The sequence below is a fragment of the Corapipo altera genome, unplaced genomic scaffold (assembly GCF_003945725.1).
Source record: "Corapipo altera isolate COAL_440 unplaced genomic scaffold, ASM394572v1 60, whole genome shotgun sequence".
NCBI classification, from domain to species: Eukaryota; Metazoa; Chordata; class Aves; order Passeriformes; family Pipridae; genus Corapipo; species Corapipo altera.
In genome coordinates, this window is record NW_020884912.1 from 2234508 (window position 1) to 2254352 (window position 19845).

At 42.4% G+C, this 19845-nt stretch overlaps 1 protein-coding gene across 9 annotated transcripts in view; it reads left to right on the top strand.

The window, feature by feature from the left end:
• Positions 1-432: 432 nt before the first annotated feature.
• TMEM170B (transmembrane protein 170B) overlaps positions 433-19845 on the top strand; it is a 70629-nt gene continuing 51216 nt past the window's right edge. For 3 of the 9 annotated variants that reach the window (XR_003529467.1, XR_003529470.1, XR_003529475.1), the window contains exons 1-7: positions 433-446; positions 13368-13370; positions 16075-16242; positions 16436-16617; positions 16960-17132; positions 18283-18391; positions 18726-18872. The gene's annotated coding sequence lies outside the window, so the exon portion shown is untranslated. The remainder of the gene's footprint in view (positions 447-13367; positions 13371-16074; positions 16243-16435; positions 16618-16959; positions 17133-18282; positions 18392-18725; positions 18873-19845) is intronic. The other 6 variants (XR_003529468.1, XR_003529469.1, XR_003529471.1 and 3 more) reach the window with 6 other exon arrangements.

Genomic DNA, 19845 nt, shown 5'->3' on the forward strand with positions numbered 1-19845 from the left:
TTTAGATCTCTTTTTTTACTTCCAATTGAGGAGAACTGTTGATTTAGTCTTGGACAGAATGTCTGAGAGTCAGAGCACACCCACTACATCCTCCAAACCAAGTAATGGCATGTATTACACCCCTTGTTTTATCACTCACCCAGAGAACAATCTCGGCATTTCAGGCAGTTCCCTAGATGCTGTTAGTGTTTTAAGCATTTGATATTCATGACATACTCCTTGGGTAGGGTTTGATTTTTTCAAAGTATTTTTCCACTGAGTGGCAAGAACAATAGCTTCCAGTTTTGATTTTTGTAAGTACAACTTTAAATTCTCTTTAAAATGCTGTTATATGCTTAAAATATGCTACTTCTGAAAAAATGCCTGTCACAAAGCTTGTATAATAAAGCACTTGAAGAATGCTTTTCTTTGAAAGAGAAAATTTATGTGAGAGAAAGGTAATGAAAGTGATCTTGCTTTTAAAAAAACAAGCTGTAACCTACAAAGGTATTCTGAGTAGTTCTGGAATCTTAACTGTCATTATCAATTAGCCCACCTTAATTACTGGGGGCAAACTCTCCAGGAGCAGAGAACACTCCTAAGTTTGGATATAGGAGGACAGGCTAAATACATAGTGTTGTGCTTTAGGGGATTGCTAAAAGCAATCAGTTACAGTTTTGTGTAATAGCCCCTTCAAGTTTTTGCTCTCTGTGGGAAACTGTGCAGAGCAAAATGCATGGTGTAGTGGTAAGAATAAAAATTCACTTTCAGGGAAAGGGTAGGCAGGACCACTGGCAGAAGGAGTTCATGGGAACTGTTCAGATGTGATGGAGAATGCCATGCCTTTCCCAAACTACTTCACCCTTCCTCATCTCCCTTCCTGCTTGAAAAATCAGATTCCTCCTTCCCCACTTGCACTCCTCTCACTTTATCTTTCACAGGCCTGAATTTTGAATGCTCCTGCTATGAGGTGTTGTGACTCACCCACATTCAGAGCTTGGTCCCCACATGTTCCTTTATCTCTGCTATCCAGGTGCAGGCTAGCTCTCTCAGCCACAGTGGGTCCCTGGTCCCTCCTAGCAGGAGGGTCAAAGTTTTTCCCAAGAGGCAGTGTGGCTTGTCTGGTGAAACACAAGTTGCTATTATCAGCCTTGTTTTGTTTTCCTGAGAAGCAGACAAAAAATTTTGTGTTCCAGACACTTACCCTTAGCACAACACTCCAATGCTCATCCATTGTTAAGCTTTGCCCACTGTTTATATGATGCTTTTACCTGTAAAGATAAGGGGTTTTTAACAGATCTTATGAAGCAGTGTTGCTTCAGAGGAAGAAGCCTCAGCACTGAGCTGGATTTTCTCTCTGTTATTTCCTGGCTTAGGGAAGGCTGTACTATCTGCAGCTGGTGGATACGGACTTCAGTGACCTACAGGGATGTTGCTGAGGGATGCCTTTAGTGAGGTTTGGCTGCTACACACGTGTCTCCAGCCTTTCCTTGTCCTCTTGGCTGAATATGGACAGTGGAGAACTGTTCAGTGAGGTAAAAATTCACAAGTTGTTGCAAATTGCTTAGCTCTACCTACTCTACAAGAGTTTTATGCAAGTGTGTTGTTCAGCCCAGGAAATGATTGCTGCAAGTAGTCCAAAAGAGGGCAGAACAATGCATTTTCTGCTTAGAGTACACAGTGTGATCCAAATCATATCCTTTTGTCATATCCTGTCACACCCTGAATGGTGTAAGTCAAAAAGGCTGGGCTGCCTGGGGCACACCACCATGTAGTGTTTCCTGAGTACTCATGCTCGGTCTCTGTACAGTCACAAATGAGTTGTGAACAGCTGCAGAAAGTGAAAGAGAGGGGCAGGTACTGCTAACACAGCTTTGTAGTCATTATTCAAATAATGTGCGCAGATGCTTTCTTACCAAAATATTTTTTTTGCTTTGGAAATCAAATGCCACCCAGCATCACAGACTAGCAAGTAGCAATTATGTTATGTTGCTCCATCACTATGAATTCCCTAAATAGCGAAAAAAAGTTGTGAGGTAAATTCAGCCACACAAAAATATGTAGGCTAGAAAGCCTCAGAACAAACAGGAGGCAGACTATGGTGAAATCTACACTTGCAAAGAATGATGTCTTTTGTCTATAAAGCTCTGTTTTCATTATACTTGAACTTTCTCACATATTAAACCTCTGTTTAGAGAACTACCAGTATATCCTGATGCTTCCAGGACTGACTGAAGTATATTTTACTGTAAATTCAATGCTAAAAAAAAACATCAGAAACTTCCTAACTGATAAATCCAATCAATGATATAATTAAGAGCTAATGATGTGTCTGGTAATGCATAAGGATGGTTTTTCTCCAGAAGAGTTTACAACGTATTTCCTCTTGGCAAACAGCAGGTACGTGGGTTTTGACCCCTTCTTAAACAGGAGTGGCAACTCTGCAAATAAATTCACGGCTACCAGCCAACTTCCTTATTTGCTTTTGAAAGTGAGGCAAGACTCCTCTGATTACTCGTTAAACTCATCTTCATTAAACAACTTAACATGATCTGAGTAGTCCGAGGAGGTAAATTGCAATGGTCAGTTCACACAGAAAAAAAGTATTTCAACAAAAAAAGCCCATGAGAGTAAAACAGCAATTAATATGGTCTTTAACAAGCACAGAATTCAAATCAATTGGTAGAGTTGTTCAGAAAAATCAAGAAGGTCACTGCATATCTAAATGAAGAGAGAGACCAGACTGTTTACAGGCTTGCAGGTTCAGGCTTATCTGTTAGACAGCAGCACCTCTCCAAAACACCAGCAATCACAAGGGAGAGGTTTTGCTAGGCAACACTTACCTTGTCAGGGATGCTGCTCCTGATGCTCTCCCCTGGCCCTTCTCATCAGGTTTCTTGTGTCCTTGTTAAAGTTAATGTAGTCCAAGGAAGCCACATCTGCCCATTGGCTCCATAGGGAAGGCTTGTTTGTAGGAGTACATTTTTACTCTGCCTCCCCTCTTATTTTGTAAAAGAGAGAAACCACGAGTGTTTTTCTTCCTGTTTTAGTTATTTCCTCTCTGCTTGGCAAACCTTGTTTTTGACAGGAGCTCTCAGATATTTGGGCTGTGTTCCTTGAATCAGAGAGCCCCCAGGGACAGTTCAGTGGTCATCTGTGACTGTCTTATAGTCACCAGATTTAGTGGAGCTATGATGGGTAATAATTTCATTTTATTATGGTGATTTACTTGGCAATCCCAATTCCTGAGGATTTTTCTAACCTAGCTACAGTGCTAAAAAAGAGCTTTGTCACTCTGGAAAGTCAGATCAAGGCAGGGGAAAATCTAATCAACTCAGGAGAAAGGCACTGGTGTCCCTCATTCAAATAATACCAAGTAAGTGATCTCTCTATTGGTCAGTACCGAGGAGACTCTAAACTCTCATTGCATGATGGAGCATGTCTGAAAGGGGAAGAGAGAGTTTTATGGAAGGTGATAAAGTGATGGTGTGAGACAGTAGAAAAAGAAGTTATACAAATTTGTTTGTCAGGATAACATCTAAAAAGCTCAGTGAGTGGGAAAAACGAGCCAGACCTCTGAGGTCAAAAATGGTGGGCAAGGGAGGGAAGTGGGAAGCACCAGGATCTGACAGGCTGCCAGCAGTAAAGCTGGAGTTATCAAGAGGAGAGGTACAAAAGAGAAAGGCTCATTCATTGCCCTTCAGCTTCTTAGTCTCAGTGCACATGACTTCAGAGTATGGCACTAGCTGAAGCAAGGGGGAAGGTACTAGAAAAAGTAAATTTATTAATTTCTGTGTGCCTCACAATTACAAAGAAGCCTCTCAATATGTCCTCAGGTCTCTTCTGTTACAAAAGTGATCAAAGCTAATTTGATCATCCAACGTATGAAGCATTGTTTACATCCTTATCTTTATCCAAAGCTTTTCTGTGTTAGTCTGAGCTTTTCCCACCCATAATACACTTCTAACATATTTGTCATCTCCATACTAATCAGCTGCTCACCTATGCAAACACAGTTGTTATATTGCCTGTGAGACATTTTGTCAAGACCAACCTTTGTGTCAGAGATAGGAGGACCCAGAACAAGCTCTGTGCTCACTAATAACCAGCAGCTGGTCATGCTGGTCTCCTTCCTAAAACTGTACCACCCTTGTGCTTCATGATCCAAGCTGGCTGAGGTCCCATCTCTATGACTGCTCCAGGGATGCTAATTCATTTTTAGGTGACAGGGTCAGGACTTCATGTTCAGGTCCACAAAAACATGCTGCCTGCCTTGCCCCTTGTCCAGAGGGCAGCAGCCTGGCTAAGGTACCTGCTCCTACATTTATAGGTATGACCATGTGTAGAAAAGTGGCTTGTTATCAGCTTCATCCTGGCCACAGAGCTCATTAGCTGAGCTTTCTAGGTTGTGATCCCTGCTGCACTGGGCCACTGTGGCTGAAGCAGGGCCGGGTTCTAGCAACAAGGACCCCTCCTGCTTTTGCACCTTTTCCTCATTGGACAGTGAACCAGAGCCTACAGGCACCTCAGTACCACTGTGAGCTGTTTTCAAAAGGTCTGGTTCCTGCAGAAATGAACCTTTCTTAACAAAGACAGGAATTTGCAGCCATGTATTAGGGCTGCATGTGTATGTTACCTCCAAAAGAACAGCGCAGTTAGAAGGCAGAAAGAGTCCTCAGGCATTTGGAAACCTTAGAAAATCCAGCTAGTTAGACTGCATCAGGCGTGAAGAGGCTGGATTTGTTATTCTGGTGAGGTACAAGTATTATTTTCTTAACCTGCACAGTGCTCAGGGCAAGCTATGACATATTGACAAATGATGCCTCTTACTGGTGAAACCTACTCGTCTCTTTGTAGGCATTTATGACCCTTTTCATATTCAACTCCGCTGCACTTGGAATGTTGCTGTTTTCTGTGTCAGTGGAGAGGTGGAGCATTTGCCTGATCCTCAGAGGTCTCATCATAGGTTAGTAAACTCTGTCCTGTAGTTTCAGATACAAAATCCTAGCTGGGATGTGGATAGATGCTCCTGACATAGTCAAATAATAGATATAACAAATGCAAGGAAACATGTCTGAGGACCCTCTTTCATCCAGAAATGAAAGGTTAACTTCAGATGAAGAAGAATAACCAAATGCTTTTGCTGCAGTGTGTTGAGCACAAAAATATAATTACTTCAGTTTTCCCATCTCTTTCAAGTCAAAGGCCATTCACAGCTTCTCATTTTCCTCAGCTGGACCAACTGATGCTTTGTGTCCAGATTGATACCAGCTGTGTGTCTCGTTATTTGAAATGAACATGTAAGTCAGTTTGTTCTTCCACGTATGAAACCCATTATTCTCCAAAATCTTTTGCTGAATAATAGTTCCAGGCCTATTTGACCCAAAAAGACATTTAGCAATCCTTCCTGATGGCTTCCAAGTTAGTAAACACACCAACAGGGTGTTGCTCAAACACCAAAAGAAAACAGACTCTTCATTTCAGGCAGCTTCAGCTGATTTTAGACTGCATCCACATTACAAGCATCAGCTACTGCCATGTTTTGGCTTGCAGAACCTTTTCCTCACAGAGGGATTCCTGGTATAAACACCAGTGGCTTTACTATTGAAAAATTCGCTGTCTGTTAATTCTTTTACTTTCTTACAGCCTACTTGTGTTCTTGGCCAAAGTTGTTTCCAGAGGTATTCTGCATGTAAAAGAAATCCTTTCCCTATTTAACACTGATCCAACATGTCCATTTATTCTCCCAAACAGTAGCTTGTAACCCCTGCTATAGTCATCTGTAATAATTTTTCCCAAAGTCCAGTGGCCATCTTTTTCTATTTTCCCTGATATACCTCTTGCTGAATCATCTTCTCACAGCCCCATAGGTTTATAACCCCCTTTGAGATAATTAGTGCCTTCGACTCATCAAGTTCTGTCTGAGCTTCAGGCCCCAGAGCTGTCTCTGTATCTGTGCTCCAGTTCCTCAGGAAAAAGTAGTTTTATATAAATTGCTTTTACATAGCACAGTTGTTGCATGAGACATGACATGAAACAGACGTTGCACAAAATGACACAGCAGGCTCAAGGACTCCTATAATTGCTCCTTTCCTATTTTCACTACCTCTGGAACGTGGCCGTCAGGACAGGCAATGCTGTTTAGCCCCACACCCCTCTGAGCCAGGGTCCACAGACCATGAGCTGCTCCTGGAGCACAGCTTAGCTAATTAAGCTTAACAGAGCAAGCCTCTGGTTGTGGCTTCTTCGCATTTTTTCCTAAAGGTGTTGCTTAGACATAAATTGACCATAAAGTGATGAAGCGTGCAAGCAGGTTAAATACTCAGGGAGAGATGAATGTGCCACCCCACATCCTATAAGGTAGGGGTTCACAAAAGTGGTATAGCAGGTTAAAGCAGTGGACTGAAAGCCACAAAGCTTGAGGCTCTTTTCCCAGCTCTGCTGTGGAGTGTGATCTCTGATAAGAAATTCTGTCACCCTTTTAATACCTTCTTTCTCCTCTTCTCCTTGGCAATATAAACTGCGGTCTCTTTGTGTCAGGACTGACTTTTGGTTTATATTTTTTCATCATCATTAAAAACTGCTTCCTCTCCCCCTGGCCCTTACATTAGATGGATACACTTACAGTGATCCCCAGTACATACCTTGGAAAAATGACAGCAATAAAGAAGGAACTAGCGAGACTTGGTCCTAAAAAATTGGAGTTACTCTGTGGGTGTCTGCATTTGCATCAGTGTGTATCAGTGAGCTCTTTGGGACAGCGTCCTTTAGTTTTCCAGAAAAAAATTGCATTTCAGACAGTTCTGTTCTTCAGGGATTTGGGTCTGATTCTGATAAACACTTTAGAAAGCCTTTTTCTATTTAATTGGAACAACAATCTACATTAACAGTATCCCAAACATAGAAATATCGAAACCGGGTACAAAGTGTCTCCTTCTCATTTCAATGTACTGAATTAATTTCTTTGCTGAGGGCTTGAAGCTGATTTGAAGCCTTGGCAGATACCAAAAGTAAGACCATCCACTAAATTTCAACTGGGCTCACGTCAAAATTATGTGAAATTATAAGTCTCACTGAGCTTACAAGTGAGGCTATAATTGCTCAACATTGTGCTCAGAGCATTAGAGATTTGCTGGAAGATTCATGGCCCAGAAGGAGCCTTTTACAGTAAATCTGGTCCCACATCTGGTTTGACATTGCAGTCTGAAAATGGGTACGATTTAAAGAGTTTTGTGTCTTGCCAGGAAGGCTGTAGCACAAAGCATTTGATATGTTTTTCACCCAGTGGAAAGAGAATATCCCAGACTTTTGTCAGTTTGCATGCTGACTAAAGTGGTGGCTCTGAGGGAAAAGACCACAGTGGCTTCTGGCTGCGTTTTACAAAACTGAAAATAAGTTTCCAAGAGGCAGATTCTGGGCATGGTCTATGTAGTTGTGTTGCATGATGTGCAGCTGGGTTATGAAAGGGTAAATCGAATCCTTTCTTATGCACCTCAGCGCCAGGGTGAATTAAACACAAAAGCAGTTTTCTTGAAGCAGCAGAACAGCAACTGCTGTGTCTCGCAAATGAGATGGGTCTGGGATCAGTGGGAAGAGAAGGTATGGGGCAATCTGAGCCCATTGCAACTGGCCTGATAGATCCAATTCAGTTGTCCTCAGGGTCCTGATTCACCTCCCACCTTTGGGATGCTTGCAGTCAAAAGAAATAATAGAAATAAGTTACTATGAAATGAAAGACTGGGATTAGCTTCATAATTTATAGTCAGCTGCACTTTAAATTCCCTTTTTTTAATGCTTTCTAACTGAGAGCTTCTGAGACATGACTTTCTCTCAGGGCACGTAGATTATTGTGCTAAAATTTCTCTGAGATACTTTGTTTATCTGTGCTAAGGTTAGATTGCTCAACACACTCTTAAGTAAATAATGTAAAACCCAAGGACTAGCTACTGCAAAATGTTCTCCATAAAATAATGAAGTACGTAACTGACATTGTTTGAGCAAGACCTTATTATATTGTTCCAGTATTTTTTAGTCTAGTAGGATGAGGGCAGAGCAGTAGATACTATCTGGGAGTAAAGCACTTGTCCTTTTTCTGGGGACCAGGAAAAACAGCCAAGGCTGGCCCTGAGAGAGTAGCAAACTTGACTCCAAGGATAACTGAGCAGTGTACAGGCTGACATGGGTGTACATTGTGCTGACAGGACAGGGGTGAGCAGTGTGGTTGGGAGGCCTTTTTGAGGAGAAGCATCAGACAGTAGCGTACAGGGAAGAGAAAATGGGAAAGATGTAGATGTGGCATGCATGAAGGTCTGTGGGTTGTTGACAAGTGGGAGGTGTTCAGAGGCAAAGATTTGTTTTAGGTGAAATATCCTTCATCCCCCCAAAGCTGCATTTCTGGGGCAAGACTGGTGTAGGGGGCAAGAGGAGCTTCAGAGGAAGGAATTGATGTGTCAGCCTGAGCGTGACTTGTGCAGTCTGCATGCTTGCTTTTTGTACACAGGGGAAGGAAAGATGTGAGGGTACTACTCGTGTACTAATTGATCACAAGATCATCCTAGGTCACTGACATGACCTGCCATTAAAGAAAGGGAAATAAATTGCCGGGTGGGGAATAAAAATATCAATACTATCTTGTAAAACACCAACAAGATATCATCTAGAAATCTAGGCACTGACTTCCAAGCAAAATAAATTCAGGGACAGATGCAGAGACAGGTCATTAGGTTCATTATGTAGATGATTAGGGGTTGTTTCTTTGTTAGGGAAAGGTATTAAAATGTCTGCTGGTTTGTTTAGCTTTGGAAAACAAAAGCTTCAAGGAGATACGATTGCTATCTATACATACCAGGAAAAGAAGACAGCTGTTTAAGCTAAAGGGGAACTCTGACAGAAGAATAAATGAAGCTCGAGTGCTCATGCCAGCCTTGAAAGGAGAACTCTACCCACAAGAGCAGGGAGTATTAGTGTGATGAAAACAAACTTCATTTGAAGATGCAGATGGAAAGACAGTGTATGACCTGGGGCTGTAAAATCCTTTCCAATCTTGTGTCCCCATTTGCAGCAGGGTTTACAATATCTGGTGGTGAGAACAAAATCTTTTTAGTCGGTGGGCAGTTTTGCACAGGAAGTGTTTAAGATCTTCCCTCACGTTTCTAGTACCTTGTGCTTGCACGGGTCTGTGCTCCTGTGCAAAGAGCTGCAGAGGGCCATTGCTCTGACTTACCTTTGCTTTGGGTTTATTTGGACAAGGGTAAAAGTCTGCCTTGAGACTGAGCTGTTGGTTCATGTGGAGACCAGCTGTGAAGAAATGGAGAACTTCTGTGAAAGGCTGAAGTATGTGCGAGGGCACTCGGAGCAGTTTGTGGGTTGCGTGTCTTGTTAGTCTTTGCTGTTTATTGCCCTGTTGCTTAAAATTAATGGGAGTTGAATGTATCTTGTAAATTAACATATAGGATCATTTCCAAAGTCTCTGTCCATTTATTTCTCTCCAAAGTAGAAACTAATGAGATCTGCAGAAATTTTTCATTGTAAATAAACTCCTGGACAAATATTTGAATGTTTTTGTTTTATAAGTTAGTTGTAAATATTTTTGTCATCGTTCAATTGTTACCAGAAATAACTCAGCCCTGGAATTCACTCTCTGATAATACATTACATCTTCCTGGAATAACTACATTCCAGAGGTCACATTCTGCAAATAGCTTTCCTAACTTAAATTACTTGCCAAATAATCTGAAGGATCCTATATGACTGCTATTGCAAAACTCAGCTTTCCTGGTAGCCATCTGCATTTAATCACTTTCAGGGATAAAAGTTATGTGCAGTGCTTTTGGACCCATGCTTTTCTTTTGAGAGCACATACCTGCAAGTATCTTCATTATTCACATTTTATGTTCATGTGAAGGGTGTTCATACCTCCCATTCCCAAAAAGCACAGTGGGGTACTGCTAATAATGGCTGTTCTTTGTTGTAAAGTTATAGTTTTGCAATAGCTTCAGTATTATCACTGTGGTACTGTAAAGAAATGAGGACAATATGTTTGGGCTTTGTTTAGAACAGAACACTGCAGTTTTCATAGATGTTTTTTCTGTAATTTAAGAACTTCCAGGCTTAGTAAAAGCTAGAAATCAACTGAGAGTCTGCAAACTGCACAGATAACAAAAAGAACAGTTATTCTTTAACTTGTACTAAAGTTAATACTATCCTTAGATCAGGACTGAGTTGGCAGGGAGAAAGATGAAGGGGTAAAAAGAGATGGATGGGGAACACAGATGGAGTGATATTCTTCAGGACACATGCTTCTGAACTTAAGAGAACCATTTCACCTCGTCTCTTTAGCATGAAAGACGGTCAACTTGCTAAAAGAAAACTTTACAGGACTAAGGCCTATACCCCCTTTTTCCGTTATACCACCTAATTCTTACAGCTCAGTGAAGTTAGTGAAGAAACTAGAAGGCAGAAGGACAGGGCTTTGGCACATGGGCAAATGTGGCCTCTGAGAATGGAGCACCACAGAAGGGCATTGAGCAGAGCAGAGCATTGCTAATTGAAAAATACAGGAAATTCTTCCTGCAGTCTCCAGGGAAAAAGACTTATTACAAGATCAGAACAAAGCAGTTATTTCTATTTTTTTCCAGGTGAAAAAAAAAATTTCCACAATCATATATCCTTCTTTTTCTTCAAAGTATAATTTACCATGAATGTACAAGCGGAAAAAAAGCTGGTTTGATCAGCCTATAAAAACTTTGTTTCCCTGCTAATAGTAAAACAGGGGCATGATCCTGAGTATTTGATAAGAAAAAAGGAAGGTGGAAGGTCCTTCTAAAACAGACATTACTCCTTCTTTTTACATTTTGCATGGAAAACACTGAATCAGGCAACTTATCAAAACCTGCAGTGTTTTGACTACATTTTTTTGAGTTTGGGAGCATATGATGCTTTTTTTTTCCAAAATGGTAACATTTTACTCTCTGTGAGATGTTCATAATGGAGAATTTTATTTAACCAAACCCCTGAATTTTCCATGGGTAACCATTTGCAGTGGCAAAAGGTTTTGTTTCAGCTCGAAGAGTGGGCGACGGAGGAGAAGGATGCACAGCAGGAGGATCAGGGACCTAATGCAGCCTCAGCCCCAGCAGGGGCTTGTGGGGGGATGTATTTTCCTTGGAAGCTTTTAAAACCTTGGCAGTGTTTTGAAACAGCAAGCAAGTAGCTACCAGGACTCAACAGCTCTCTGGTGACCATTATGTTCCTGAAGCTCTGCTTGACTGCAGCATGACTTTATATAGCAATTTATTCTTTAACAGCTAGCTACAGGAATCGACCCCATGGAACAGCATCCTCAGAGCTGGCACTGTGCTGGCTCTGAGCCTGTGAGGCCCCCTAACTTCTCCTGTTACATCCTGAAGTTGCTCTCTTTGGAAAGCCCAGGCCTGTCCCACCAAGCTCAGGGGTATCAGTTCCAGTGCAGCCGCTGCCAAACAGCTTTGTGGGGCTGCTCAGGAAACAGTCTCTGAAAGAGTGAGGCTTGCCCTTTCTAGCAGAGAAGGATGAGGGACCAGTGCTGGACTGTGTTCCCCAGGGAAGGCAAGATGGACCAAGACATCAGGAGAGATTTCTTGATTGTAATCTAAGGCTTGTATTGAGCACTGGTATTGCAGGGCAATACACATCGGACTCAAAGTACACCCTGGGGGGCAGCCTGGAGTTAAACATTCAAGTGTCCTCAGGATTCCATGTAAAGGGGTCTGTCTCTGCCTAATGGGGAACAGTTGGCTGAAACACTAAGCCACAGCTTGGTGTGAAAGAAGGGTTTTCTGCGTGGTGGGCCAGCAAACATCTGACAAGTAGAAATCATGTGTTCCCCTCTTGTAGTTGCTGTGCAGAGGTGCAGTGGTGGATGGCACTGCCAAACCTGCCAGGACCCTGGACCACCCAGCATCATGGCTTGTTGATGCAAGACTATATGGAGCAGTCACTCATCATTAGGTAGTTGCTCCCCATCAGGGAATGACCCATAGTGACATTTGGATGTGATGGGTAGGCCAGGACCTGCTCATTCAGCCAAAACATGCAAGGTCTGTTCTGGCATTAATCTTGCCAAGGCAAGGGGTATCCATCAACAATTTTTAACCAACTTGAGATAGCAGAATTAATTTATATCAGAGCAGCTTTTGCATCACATGGGCACGTGGTTTCCCATATGGCACTATCAGTATCTAGAGAATGTACTGTTTCTCTTAAACAATGCCCTGCCCGAAAAAAAAGCAGGTATATTGATCATCTGCCCTTGTAGAAAGGATGAGGAAGAGTATAAAGAGAAAGAGAGAAGAAAGTTTGCCTGCTGGGGACTGAGGATGAAGTGTGACTCACAGCCGGCGGTCCTGAGAGAGAGTTAACCCTGGAGCTCAGCCCTGGCTCTCCCTGCGGGGCTCTCCTTTGCTTGCAGAGAAGGTGGTAACCCCTGGATGTAACTGCATCTGCAAAGGATGAGGGAGGGCAGAGGGAGCTTTCCTCATGGGAGGAAAACCAGCCCATGAGGTTATTCTTTTGCTGTTCAACAACCTACATTGCAAGAGAAAGGGAGTACAATATTCTCCAGATTAGGGAGGAGGACTCTGTGTTTTGAACTGATTCAGAGGGGCCCCTCTCAAAGACTTCAGAACAACACTAAAAATAGCCTACTCTGCTAATACCAAGGAAACACTTTTTTTTGGCCAAGAAATTGCAATCCTATTTTTTATGCCCACTGATTTTAGAAGGGAGAGTTATATGTCCCTTTGTGTTGGGCCTCTTTGTGAGTAAAGCACATTAGGAAGATCAAGGTTTCTTTGTACTTTGTTTGAAGAGCTATCAAATAGCAGCAGTATCAGGTAATGTGGATTATCATCTTATAAGTCTCTACAATTTTATGTGTTTTAATTACTGGTACAGAAAGAGTTCTGTGGGACATCTGAGTCTTAGAAACAGACACTAATTAAACAAGCAAAGTGTGCTGAGATCTCTGTTTTCCTCAACAGTATCAATAACAAAATTCTCTCACAGGTCAACACAAACTTCCTCCTCCCCCTCTCATTTGAGCTGTGGGTAACGAACAGTGTAGTGTTTTCATAATCATCTAATTTACGTAACAGCAGGTATACTCAAAACAGAGAAATAATCGGGCCAGGAAATCCACAGTGGCTGTTCCAGTAGCTTTCCAGAATCCCTGAAAAACCACACATCAAATCCCCAGCTTCTGCTTTACACAAAGAAAGCCTCTTTCTCCCTGTGGATCAGTGTCGTTATGAAAAAAACATTATAAAATCATAAATAGAAAAGGTAATCTGTTCAGGGCAGTGTAGAAACATGTCCAAGCTAAGTGTGGCCCCATTTCATCTACCTTCCAGTAGGTAGGGACTGGGAGGAGCATTAATGCAAGTTGAACACACCTTAAAAACCTGAAGATCATTGACTGCTTGCCTAATGGAATCAGGAAGCCTAACAGTTGACCCTAGAAGCATGGAAAAGGGACCATAAATCATGATCAAGAATATGCCCAGGTTATAAAATGTGCCCATATATAGAATACAGGTGAAGGGTTGGCAATTTCTTTCAGTAACTTTGTTCTTCTGTCCAAAGGGTATTTTAGTTCCTGTCTGGACAGCTCTGGACTGGTGAACAGGGTTGTTTTCATGTTTGTTTTCAGTTGAGCTGTTGGCTGCACACCGATTATAGTAACCCAAGAGCTAAATACAGTTCTTGAACCTTTGTCATCCCTTGTCTTATTCATTCCCTTCTTTGTGGTCTGTTGCATGCTATAGTACTGGGTATTTAACAATACTTGACACAGAATACTGCAATATTCCCAGAAAGAGACCTCTCTGAGGCATGCAGTGTCTGTATTTGTGCTCCTGCTTGCTATACTGTTCTCCAAAGCAGGGAGATAAGAATGGGATTATCCCATATCTGCAAGCTACAGGCTTCTCAGACCTTTCTCTCAAGCATCCGGTGCTGGCTAGCATCAGAGACAGGATATTGACCCTTGTTTCTAAGCAAGTCTGGCAATTCCCATATTTCCAGGCACTGGACAGAAACAGACTGTTTTCTGGTAGACGGTGGCTCATATTTCTTGCCAATGCTGACAGTCAAATGCTGCTTTCACATTCTCTCTTACTGCTAATACACAACCTCAGGCTGAAGGTCAAAGGGTAGATCCTGGATGTTCCCATGCAAGGAAAATCAATTTAAATTCACAAAAGACAGAAGAGTCAGTGCAGAAGGTCACCACGTGGTCTTAGTCACTCTTCAGGTTTAGAAATTTGAACAGGGAGGAAGGAGGAGGATGAATGAGTATGAATTGATGGAGCAGGATTGCTTGTGAACTGGCAGAGACACAGGCAGAAGGGCCATCTGCAGTAGAGACTGACTTATCCCACTGTGCCAGGCCCTGGACTATCCCAGAATCTCATAAATATTTGTAATTTGACCTCAGTTCATCCCATGGTGAAGCAAGATGTCTACCAAGTTTGGATTTCAGATCCAGCCTGAGACTTACAGTTTTATTTTAGGGAGAAATTTTAAACCAGATAGTTTGCTTTGAATCAAGAAAGGGACTTGGACAAACAGAGAATGACCTGATCCCTCACACCAGGAAGAATGAAGATGATTTTGAGCTTAAAACACTGGGATAAAACTACAGTTCTGCTCTCTTGGTGTAGCAGGGTAAATCTTCTTGGCTTGTAACAGAAAATTTGCCAGAAATTAGAGCAGAGAAACACTCTCCAAGGGTTTTGGGGGCTAATCTTTGCCTTAGAAAGATGCTCAAAGCAAGAGCCAGGTAGTTTTTGGAGGGGCCAGGCCAAATGACTTTAAATGAAAAGCAGTGGGAAAAGCAACTCTGAGGGCAGTGTGTGCCTCCCCCCGGCACGCAGCATGTGGAGGAGGTACCGGCCCTCTGTACCTCAGCCCCCCACTTGCCTTTCTGCTTTCAGGCTGGTGAATGCACTGGAAGGAGTCACACTGCGTACATCTCACCAGGATATGCTTATAGCTTGTGTTAGGCATGTTGACAAACTTATGCTGCTCATTGTTGCATTGTGTTCGAACCAAGTCTCACAAGAGGAGACACTGTTGCTTCTCTGAGAGGCTAAAGTCATCATTTGATGAAAAAGCACCCAATGAGTGAATTCCCCCTTCCACCTCTTTACATTTTTGAGCACTGTTCAGTAATAACACCAGGCACAGCTTCAAATTTAAGCACCAACATCCCTACAGATATAGACTGTTTGCAGTTTTTATGTATACAGCAGAACATGACAGCTCCCCAAGGGCCAGACCAGTGCTGCTCTTTTCATCTAGAGGCAGATTCTTCCTGTAAAGTCTAATGCCTCTTCGAATTGAGCAGGGTTACATCAGAAGTAGAATATGAATCAGGATTTTCGTTTGTCATTAGACATTTAGTTCATATTTGGTGTTGCTATAAATAGGTCATTTGGCTGCAATCCTTATTTCCAAATTTTATTTTTATTTTTTTAACCTCAGCTACGCTTTTTTAGACCATGAGCATGTGATGAATCTAAAAATGTCAGACTTGGAATGGGAAAGGGCAGATAACTGAAGCATGGCTCACTGCTGTCCCAGGCTGCTCACTGCCTACCCATTGTGGACAGAAGAGGGCCAAATGATCAGTCTTGGCACAGTCACTGAGGGTTGTTTTGAGTTCCAAGGAATTTAACCCTATGACTTTGACCTTTGACAAGAACACTTAATTATTTCCAGCTCTCCAACCAGGTCATAAACTGGCCCTTTAGAAAAGTTTCCTGCTTTCCATAAAAGACAGCTCTCGGCTCCTGTCATAGCAGAGTTTATATTCTTTGAATGGAGGGGCTTCTTGAATCAGCAGGATGCTGTGGCTGGGTTACAGAGTTCAGCATTTGGTTTTGTTTTTAACAGTAGATGAATCTGTGCTCCAAAATGCCATCCTGTGTCCAGATTTTATATCTCCCGAACTTTTCGTTTTGTTTATTGTTTCCCCAGATATTGGAATTTGAAATTGTTCCTTTGTAAAACCAGAATTTCAGAAAAAACCAAATTCCACCCTTTTCCTATTTTCAGGACATATAATGTATGGATAATAATCAATATTTTTTTCATCCAAATACCCAGCAGTGACTGCCTTGCGCTCCTGTGAGCCTTAAAGTTTCGGTAACAGTTTATGAGTGTATCCCTTCCCTTGGCTGACATATTGAGCTGCATATGGCTCAATATGTCTTTCTGTACAAGGTAAGAGAAACTTTTCACCTCTTTCTATAATGCTCTCCACACATTCATTTTATCAGGGGGACATTTCTCCTTCAGTCCAAAAATAATAAATGCAAAATGTCAGTTATGCCAGACTATTCAATAAATTGGAATGCAAGACTCCAGCTGCAGCCTTAATGAAGAAGTATTTCATCCCATGCTTTCTCTGATTTAGGTAAACACACAGACCTAAACAACCATGATGCAGCAGGGAGTAGAGACTTTGCCTGGCAGCCTGGCAAGCCTCCTGTTTCTTGGCAGCCCTCAGAGGAGCAGGAGGGTTTTGTGCAGCCCTCTGTGCACACGGCGCTCCCGGTAAGGAGCTGTTGAAACCATCGAAGCTTCACTCGAATGACGGTAAGGTTTAACAGAGAATGTAATTCTGCCTTCCCACTTAACAGCTTTACCAGTAAGTTGCTGCTTTTTCCTTACATGGGGATGTGGTTGGTGGGGACATTCTTTTAAAATGAAAAGGCGGCTCTTGGTACCAGAAACCACTTGCCCACATTTCTAGCATTTAAGGCAGCAAAACAGAGCTGAAAACCAGACTTAGCTGAAACACCTATTTTTAGCTTGATTTCCCAGCTTTTGCAGCCCCAGGCTCTGCCTACCGGATCTGAGGCAGAGCTCAGTGCCCCCTGGGGGCACTGGAGCTGCCCCAAAACATTCAGCTCAGGTCCAAATTTATGTTTGCATCAGCCCAGGTGTGAAGCCCAAGGTCAGACCAGAGTGAGGGGTCACTTGGAATGCCTGCACCCTGGGAAGATCTGGCCAAGCCTGAGCTCCAACCAGAAGCCTCCACTGCCTCCATGCCTTCAGCTCTGATTTGGGATCATTGAGATGCCACAACCAGTTGCAGGACCATCATGAAGGTAAAGTCTGTGAGTCTGTCCTCTTCACTGAGGAGAGAAATGAAGAGCACACTTTCCTCGCCTTGCTGTGAGGAGGGGGAAATAGAAATGCATGCATTGAAGATCACCAGTGGTAGCAGTGATTGCATTTCTTGGTCTACAGAATTAATTAATTTAGACAGTGACATCATTAAACTTGTCTTGAAGATCAGAAGGCAGCTGTAAGCATCTTCCCTGCTTGGAGGGAATGCCCCATGCCCCAAAGAAGGCTGGAGTCCTACTTGTGACCTGGGAAATTCCAGCCCTTACCCTGCCTCTTGGAGGCTGCCAGCTTCCAAGCTGGAAACTTCCAGCTTAGTTAACTGTGGGAATGAAGCCATAGCTGAACAAAGGGGGGAAAAGAAATTAAAAATAAAAAAGGTAAAAAGCTTTATAGGCCACAAGCCTTCAGAAAAAAGGCTGAATTTCAAGATAAATCCATTTAGCTCAAAACACAAATGGCATGTTTATAAAAAGGCACAGAATCTCAGTTGCTGGAAACAAAACAGCGATTAGTGGCACTGCTGAAGTCTGTGTCTTGAAAGGTTTGTCTTTTTTTTTATACTTTTGTCCCTTCACAGTCTTCTGCCTATACACAATGTCCTGAAAATGCCTTCTACTACCTTACCCTCACCCACAGCATTTTGCAAAAGGTGAATTGCATATTGTTTCCTACAAGTCTTTTCTTCAATTCAAGCCTGCGAATGAATGACTTTTTAAATTGCAATTCCCTGCTGCCTGAACCAGATTCTCACCCGGAGGCTGCTTTATACTGCTCCAGCAATGCCAAACTGCTGAACTGCCCTTGTGGTATGAAAGAGACGTGGACATTAAAAGGAACATTCTTTCATGTCTGTAGAATGTTTTCCATATTCTACAGAAGTACCAAGTATTCTGTTTCCTCAAAATAATAATAATAATAATAAAAAAAGCAAACTCACCCATATAATGTTCTTACTCCCCAAATATACCATATGGTATTATAAATGTCATCTTTCAGGGCTCTTCTTTTTGAAAAGCTAAGAAGTTTTATGGCATAAATATTTTCCCTGTGAGCGTAAGAAACCAGTGTGTCAGACACTGTATTTTTTTAACAGTTATGGTATGTTAGATCATGGTCTTTTGTGGTTAGGTATGACATCAGGCCACCACAAAGCCATACCAGGAGAATCACACGGAGAAAAACATGTCAGCTTAAGAGCTTTCAGCATTCAGGGGAATTTGGAAAAGCCAAAACCTGGGTATGTAGAATTGTTGTTATTCTGACAAAGCTAACCTGAGGTGACTTGCAAGCATACATACTTATAAGAAGTTGTAAGGAATAGATAAGGAGAAAAGAATTACTATATTTCAACTTCAGGAAAAATATCAGAAAGGCAAGCCTTCCCCTTACCATTCAGTAAATACCTGATAATTCACCTACGATCTCCAGCTCTTGGTGCCTGCTTTGCTAAATGAAAGAGGCAGCCCAAATTGCTAACAGGCACTTGGAATCTTGGTGTACCTGACCTGCTGCTTTCTTAATGTTCCTATTTATCCATTCCACTTATCTGTTGTTTTCTTTCCTTAATGCAGCAATCTTTAGACCTTTCAGCCAAAATCATGAAGAAACACACAAGAAAAATAAGTTTTCTTGGAAGACAGATCTGCGAGAGCAAGTGCCAAAATGCTGATGGGCAGCTGGAGCACAGTGATGCCTCAGGCTGGCTGCAGGTGATTTAGGTAGGGAGGGACCTCGAGACCCAAACCTGGGTGGATATAATCTGCCATGTGGGGTTTGCTGGTTTTGTGCTGGTTAGTGGAGCTGCCCTGGCTTGTCATGGGTGCAGAGGGATTAATTCCTGCTTTGTGCTCATGCCATAAGTATTCATCCACACAGAGTAGTTGGGGAGCCTGCTCTACCCCTGTAGACACAACCAGTGGTTGCCATGGAGGACGGCCCCCTCCAAGACATGTAGCATAGCTTGGGGGAAAGTAGGTCTCTACCTCTGCAACAGGCAAGCAACCATCTACAGAGATTTGCATCATCTGCTGAGAAGTCTTTGCCTCCATGGAGCTCAGATTCCAGAGTTGAAGAGGGGTTTTTTTTGGTTGTTTGGGGCTTTTTTGCAGAGCAAATGCCTGCAGCTTTATTTGGGAATTTGCTGTTTCTGTTTCTGACCCATAAAAGCACTTGTCTGCCTGTAAGTTTTTTTTCCTTTTTCTAACTATCCTAATTGAGCTAATGAAAATTATTCCATCTACCTATGAGCTTTATCTTGGCTAGGACTTACTCCATCCCTTTGCCATCATTTAGGAAAGTGTGGTTCCCACTGCTGGCCTTGTATGTTGAAGGACAAAGGCAACATGCGAGATATCCTGTATCTCCGATAAGCCTTGGAGAATTAGAGCTATGAGCACCCTCATACTGAGGTGTGTACATGGCTGCATACGTAAGAGGAGATGTCTCAGATTGCAAAGGCAGTCCTCCTATTGGCATTTCTTGACTTGCAAGTCCTCAGCTTTGTAAGCCAAATAATGTCCTATTAGAACAGACTTGCATTTAGGCATGCAATAAAATGCCTTCAAAGGTACAGATTTATTGACAAATTTTTTCCTTCCTGAAACTGAAAGGGTAAGAGGAACTTCAGATTCAAATGTATTTTATAGACCCTCTTCTACTCCTGCTTCATGGTCTGCTGTCACCACCGTGCCT